General features: G+C 44.6%; 1 pseudogene; it reads left to right on the top strand.

The window, feature by feature from the left end:
- The first annotated feature begins 371 nt into the window (after positions 1–371).
- On the top strand, positions 372–499 carry LOC148481601 (U2 spliceosomal RNA; annotated as a pseudogene).
- Positions 500–7,808: the final 7,309 nt, after the last annotated feature.

Consider the following 7,808-nt stretch of genomic DNA (forward strand, 5'->3'; position numbering starts at 1 on the left):
ACTCAACAAAATTTGTGTACATACATGATATTCATTTATGTCTCATATACACGGAGCCTATAGGTAATTTTTGTGCCTTAAACAAAGTTTGTGTACAATGCACCAAAAGCAAAGGTTTCACTATCCCAGTCATGCTAAAAAAAAAATCTGTATTTTGGAATATTCCGTATTTGGGAATATTTGGATATGGTAGACTCAACATATATATATATATATATATATATATATATATATATAGGTGTTCATTTATATATATATATATGTGTGTGTGTGTGTGTGTGTATAGGTATATACAGTATGTGTGCACCAGGGGTACACTTAGTCACTGTACAACACAAGATGTTGTAATGGTTAGAATTACTGCCTCACAAATTGCTTCTCAACCTTTTGGCTAAGATCTAGTGTAATGTCTGTTCTTATCAGCTTAATATCTGATATGCCCCCTTCTGGAACGGAGGTCTTGGATTCGGTCTTATGGGAGTTTTCTCAGGAAATCCATGTTATCAGGGGCATAACTAGGTATTTGAAGGCCCCACAGCAAAAGTTTGTAAGGGCCCCTATGTACTACTCAATGGTGAAAAATGTATATAACACATGTAACTTTGACAAGGAAGATGGGCCCCTCTCAGCTCTAGGCCCCATAGCAGCTGCACCCCTTGCACCTATGGTAGTTACACCCATGCATGTTAGTACGCAGTATTTTAAGACAACCTTGGTTAAGCAATGCTGCGGTTGTGAGTTCAGGTTTACCTCAGCAAGTAAATGTACAGCCCTGGCCCTAATCTGGGTCACCTGCAGACAATGTGTGGGTAATGTGTCAGCAGCCTAAAACAATTGGGAATTGTCAGTCACAAAAAAGAAACAGGATAGTTTGTAAGGCGCTCAGAACAGAACAGGCACGCAGAAAATAATATAATAAATAGATTAGATCTTTATTGATTCATATTTACAGATAAAAGCTAGCATATAGTATTTAATAAATAATAGCTAACAAATAACATGATAAAAGCATCCCAGTCTAAAATATACACATAATATTGACCGTAATGGGTTCCTTAATCCACTTCTTGGTTGCCTCTGGGGACAAGTATAGTTTATATGTTTATTGGTGCACATGTTATCCTAGTTGGTGTACACCAATTAGTCCATGTCCTCTCCCTGGTGTCCGCTGGCACGGGCTCTCTGGTGCTTCTCCAGGTCAGTCTTCCGGATGTCTCTGGTTTGGCCTCGACGAGTCTGGTGCTTGGTTTATCCGGTTGTTCTTGCAATCGACCCATTTCCGCCACCATGATGGCGGGATCATCTTCACCAGGTTTTGTTCATATTCCTCGCACTACTACTCTTTTGAAACTGGCATGGCTGTGGCAGCCGTAGTTGGAGGCACTAGGGTAGCCTGATATCTGCTTTTCCTACTTGATTTAGGCCAGGAAGTCAGTGTTGATGGCAATTTTTGTCATGGCACTTGTTTTGTCATGCCGTGGTTTGGCTGTCCCCACCTGGTTGCTTCTTCTGGGTGAAGGGGATGCTCATCTTTGTCTGGGCTTGCTGAGCATGCAGATTGCTGTCTACTCTCTCTGTATTAGCATCAGTTACCCTACTACCTGATCTACAGGACTCTTCTGCAGGACATTCTTGAGTCCAGTTACCTTTTGGTACCTCCTTCTTCTTGAGGGATTTTCAACCTGGTGGTATTTTCCTATTCAACCCATCTAATTCATACAATTGGATGGACTTGAGCTCCTAGCTTAGGTGGACCTCTAGATGGTCCTGGCCAACCGTTCTGCAGTTGGCTCTTGACTTCGCTCTGTAAGGTCAGAGCTTGTGGGTATGTCCAATCACTATCCCTATTTTGTTCCCTAGCGATCGGGCTGTGCTTCGCATGAAGCTGGTCTCTTTTGTAACTGGTTAGCCTTCCACGTTATTCATCCTTGTGGTTCTTCTTGGCCGGCTGCAGCTGCTTCATTGAGATGTGGTTGCGTTTTCCTTGTGTCTTTTTCTTATATTATTTACATGCTACGACAGAGTCTTGATGGGGCTCTCTAATACTCTGTATTTTCGGGGGGTTCTCAGGGGCAGTCAGGCGATGTGCTTCTGCTTGTCTGCTTGATATGTAGCTTGTAAGGTGCACAATTCATGCTTTTGTTAGGTTCTAAAGTTGGTTCTCTGGCGACTTCTATTTACAGTTGGTCGCGGGGTTCTGCAAGTTTCTCAGTGCCTTCCCACCCGGGAGACCAGCTTAGGGACGTCCCCATTGTATATACTCCAGTGTCCTCTATTGGATGAAGGAGAAATTAGGATTTTGGTACTTACCGATAAATCCCTTTCTCCGATTCCATGAGGGACACCAGATGCCCTCCCAGCACTGTTCCTTGTTGCAGTGTTCCTTTGGAGAGTTTTCAGCTGCATCTAGATGGTCTACGGTGTATCGGTTTGACGTCAATTTTGTTCACCGTTCTTGGTCTTCGACTTTTCTTGGTTGGTTCCTCCTTGTCTCCCCTCTTCGGTTGCTCTGCTATCCGTCTCCACTCGGGCTTAGTTAATCTTAACTGAGTTTGGGTGGGGTATAGAGGGGGAGGAGCCAAGTACACTTCTGAAGAAATTTACCACTCAACACCCGTCTATACCCCATTGTATATACTCCAGTGTCCCCTATCAGAGAAAGGGATTTATCGGTAAGTACTAAAATCCTAATTTTGCCTCAAGACACCTTGTATCCTGTGATCACCAGAAAAGCGCAAAATGGTATCTGTTCCCCAGCTGCTCTGGATTGAACCCAGTGTCTCCAAGCTGTAACTTTTTGCTAGCTACCCGTGCAGACTGGTCCATAGTTAGGGGCCAGTAGGAATTAGCCGACACTACCAAAGAAGTGTTACAGCAGAATGTCTGCATATAACCAGAAGTAGTAATTTCCAGTAGCCAGTGTGGGAGCCTAGGAGAAACAGTTCTAGGTGCCGAAGTAGAAGCCTGGTGGTGGCAGCGAATTACCCACCCACTATGCAGTGGGGGGAGTCAGTAACAAGTGGTTAGTGATGGTGAGAGGGAATCCCTAGGAGTGGTGAAGTAAGCCCACTAAGGTTATTCATGGATGAGTAACCACACCCTATTCAGTGACAAAAATCTGGGATCACCTGGCAGAGGGGAGGTCCTCTAGTCACAGATATCGGTGGCATAGAGGTGGGATAATCACAGGCAGCTTTTCGGTCAACAAAATGGAGAAGTCAAGAGAACCGTTGACAGCTGCTGTACTCAGATCAGGGCCCGTACAGTTTGACAGATTTGAGGACAATGATGGGGACATTGATGGGCATTTACAAGTTTTTTAAAGGACTTGCAAACTCCATGATATTCCTTAATAGGAATGTGTCAGATACCTAGTGCCTACACTTCATGGAGAGGCACTGGAGACTTATCAAGGAGTGGACACTGAGGACTATGGAGACTATGACAAAGTGGTAAGGATCTTTCTTTAGCGATATTTGTTACTCCTGAGTCCTGGGAGTGACAGAGATACAGTACCTGGGTCACTGCATGGAGGGAGGTAAGATGAAACCTGAACCAGTGAAGGTAGAGGCAATCCGAGACTGGCCTCAGTCCTCAACCCAGAGACAAGTCCTAGCCTTCTTAGGAATTGCGGGTTACTACAGATGCTTTGTCCCTAGCTTCAGTTCTGTGCTCAAACACCTAACAGATCTGAAGAAGAAACTCCCCCAGGTAGTCAACTGGACACCCATTTGTGAGTTGGCATTCCAATCATTGAGGACAGCTCTGGTACAAGCTCTAGTATTGATGGTGCTTAACTACAGTAAAAACTGTGTTGTACAAATGGGACACGTTCAGGATCTCGACAGCGGGGATTCCGACGTTAACAGTGCCGGCGCTACAATCCCGACACTTATCAGAATACCGGCGCCATCATCCCAATCGCCAGGATCCCAAAGGTAACTACAGGGGTTAGGGGAAGAGTTAGGGGTTAGGCACTAGGGGCAGGGTTAGGCATTAAGGGGGGAGGGTTAGGTTTAGGGTGCAGGGAGGGGGAGGTTAGGTTTAGGTACCGGGATAGAAGGGTTTATGGGTCAGGTTAGTATACTTACAGCCATCGGGATGGTAACCTGGTAGGGATGCTGGCGTTAGTATTCTGACCGCCGGCATCCCGTGCACCAACCTGTACAAACTGATGCTTCACATTACAAACTCAGAGCAGTAGTGAGCTAGGAGAGGCCAGATAGGCAGGAGCACCCAATGCCCAATTTGGTTACAAAACTGCTATAATGGGAGATGGGGTATGCTACAATTGAAAAGGAATGTCTGGCAATTGTTTGGGCTGTGAAAAAGCTCCATTTCTATTTGTATGGCCGACATTTCACTATGGTGACTGATCACAACCCTTTAAAGTGGCTACAGCACACCACAGAGGAAAATAGACTGTTGTGGTGGAGGAAATGGGATTGAAATGCCGGTGGCTGTTTAGCCACCGGTTCAAATCCCGACAGCGGCTACCCGATAGGATCAAGATCCCGACAGAGGCAGGTAAGTGCCCTAGCCTCCCCTGCCCCTAACCCTAACCCTCCCTTAGTGGTGCCTAACCCTAACTTCCCCCCTAGTGCCTAACCTACCCCCGGGTGTGCCTAACCCTAACCCCCCCCCCTTACCGCACCTTAAACCTAATCCTCCCGGGGGGGTTGCGTAGCCCTAACCTCTCCCTGAGGGTGCCTAACCCTAATCTCCTTGAGAACTCCCAGTAATCACTTTGAATGGAACAATGGGCACTAGGGGCCTGATTCAGAGCCACTCGTAAGCGGCAGTTCGTTCACTCCGAGCGATGTTTGCCCAACTGCGCATGCGTACGGATCTTTATACGCATGCGCGAACCAGTCAGTTAGGCCGAAATTCATGCGCTCGCATAATAGCTAATGCCTGATAATTTGAGTGACAGAATGAGGCGTATGTGGGTGGTAACAGGGAAGGTGCTTGAAAACGGGGAGTGGAAATCAGAACGCAGGCGTGCTTAAAGGTCAAAACGGGCGTTTTATGGGTGTGCATAATTAAAACAGCAGCGTCATTGACCACGTCACTGGGTTATTTTATAGCCAGAACTGCTCGCAAAATTGTGGTAGCAAAAACCGACCACAAGAATAGCGAGCAGTTCATACCCTGTTCGATGTACTCGATTAATCTAATAAATAGCGGACATGACGTAGGATGCGAGCGGCCAGGGGGCGTAGTTTCCCAAAAAAGACCGCAAGTTTTGTTCGCTCGTTCAGACCTAGAGGCGTCAACAGACCGCAAACAGCGAATGGTTCATTTGAATAGCCACCCCTATTTTCTGGACGAGCGAGCGCTAATTGCGTCCGGCTCTGAATCAGGCCCTAGGTGCCATTTTCAAGTGTATATCAGAGCTAGGCACCAATTTTAAATGTATTACTGGTGCCTAGGGAATCGGAATGTCCTCCAATGCAGCCTCCAGCAGTAGCTTGGCATGAAGCGATGCAGAGGGTGCTAGCCAGCACAGCCAGCTAATTGTTTTCTTGGTGCTCCAAAGAGCTCACAATCTGAGACTGCTGCCTGGCAATCTCCCTGTCTCTCTGCAGTTCAAATTCGTCCAGATGTGATAAGGTCTCCTAGCAGAATCCTGAAAGTACAGTCTTGGAGGTCACCACCCCCCATTCAAACTTGCTGGCACCTGGGCTGCGGTTAACTGGTGGTCTCAGGTACAGAGGAGTGACCACTCCCCACTGTCCATTTGGGACAATGTTAAATGTGTGCATGCACATCACATGCACTTAGCTTGATTGAATAAGGGACCCAGACAGGCTTACCCCCCTGAACATCAAGGATTGTACTTCTGTAACATCCTGTGATCTGTCCCAAGTATCTTCCGCAAGGTACTGTCTTCTTAAAGACGTATAATCTATAAACATCTTGCCTCAAAACAACTGCATCCGCTTGTATCCTGTGACCACCAATAACGCGCAAACTGCTACTCCATTCTTCAACTGTTCTGGATTGAGCCCAGTGTCTCCAAGCTGAAACCCTCTGCCAGCAAACTGCAGACTGGTCCCTAACTCCCCCTGGTCCCAAACTGAAGACTGGTCCCTAACTCCCACTGGTCCCTAACTATAGTTAGGGACCAGTGGGAGTGAACACAGACTACCCAGGAAGTGTTGCAGTAGCATGTCCGCATATACCCAGAATGCGGCGGTTCCAGTGGAAGAAGAGCCAGAAAAAGGATACTCAACAAGAGCAAGATTCCATTAAACACCAAAGGAATATTGAACCTTTCCAGTAAAACTCTCACTGCGGGTGAAATATCTCTTTTCACTAAGGGCCTAAATTTGCACCAACGGCAGAACCAAACATTTTTTACCTTTTTATTGACATAAACAGATTCATAAGATCCCTTTGTAGGAGAAAATATTTCCATTCTAGAACTCTAAAAAAATTAAACCTGGATACGACAGACACATTACCTATTATTTTAGATTCAACAGCACTACGTATATTGGAATCACGAGACGAGGAGAGCAATACCACGGGACACGAAACATTATAATAAAACAATTTTATTATATCACTTCATCCAATTCAATTAAACAAAATAATTTCAGATTTGTTGCCAACAGAGAACAAGCCTTATGATCATTAAAAGATGACAAAACTATAGAAGTGAAGGCTGCCAACTAGGGGGGGAGGGTAGTACTACAGGATCCTAAAATCCTATCGGACAGAGGCACAGATAATATTAGAAGATTCCAAATTCTATAAGATACTTGATAAATATCCTACTTTTAGATTGTCAAGCAATTCTGAAATCATTATTAGACCAAGCAGTAACATATGGAATCACTTCAAGAGAACTTTAGAATATTTTATTTTTATCACACCGAATAACTCCCATTTACTACCATTTATCCAAAATCCATAAAGTCTTATATCACCTTCCAGGCGTCCTATAATCTCCGGTGATCGATCCATCACTTCCTCACTCTTTAACTATATTGATTCACTACTTCAACTAAAGGTAACTGTTCTTAGGTCCTGTATATGCGAATCAATGCACCTCATGAACACTCTCTCACAGATACCCTGGCAAGATCATTATGCTTCTTAACACAAGATGTTAAAGCTTTATATTCAAACATCCATCATACAAATGGGTCAATCCAATTAGGTGTGACTTACGAGTAGCGAGTTTGTTTCATGAAACTCGACAACTTCACACAAATGCGCGCACCTCCAATTCAATGAAAAATGCCTATTCGCGGTACTCGCACTGGAGGTTTGCGAATCGACTGCCAATGCGATATGAGAGAAGTGCATGAAAAAAGTGGGGAGACCATCCTGGACCCCCCCAAATGATAATTTTGTTAGCAGGACCGTATAGAAGGCTGTTTGTATTACGAAAGTACTGGAGGTTTTTAAATTAAGTCAAATGGCTGATTTGTGCTTTTTTAAAAAAATGCATTTAATCTCAAATTAAATAAATGAAAAATGCAGAATAAAAGTAGTAAAAAAGTGGGGTACTTTGAGGCCATTTTGATAACCCCAAAAAATGACATGTAATTATTGGACTAATTAAGCTAAGTGGAAACTTCCAATTGCCTAATTGATCATTGGGGGGTGTCCAAGGGGTTCAGCAGGTTGTGTGCCGACATTTTAACCTTAAAATAAAGAATTTCCTTTCCATCTCTCAGGTAGGAGCAAATGGAAAAATGTGAATTGCTAATTGGATTACAAAATGAATTTGCTGTGCGAATTTGCAGAGAAAACAGCATCTTGCATTATTGCACCGCAGAGCAGCGCGTGAGCTG

Source organism: Taudactylus pleione, unplaced genomic scaffold, assembly GCF_031769625.1.
Source record: "Taudactylus pleione unplaced genomic scaffold, aTauple2 ptg000572l, whole genome shotgun sequence".
Taxonomy (NCBI): Eukaryota; Metazoa; Chordata; class Amphibia; order Anura; family Myobatrachidae; genus Taudactylus; species Taudactylus pleione.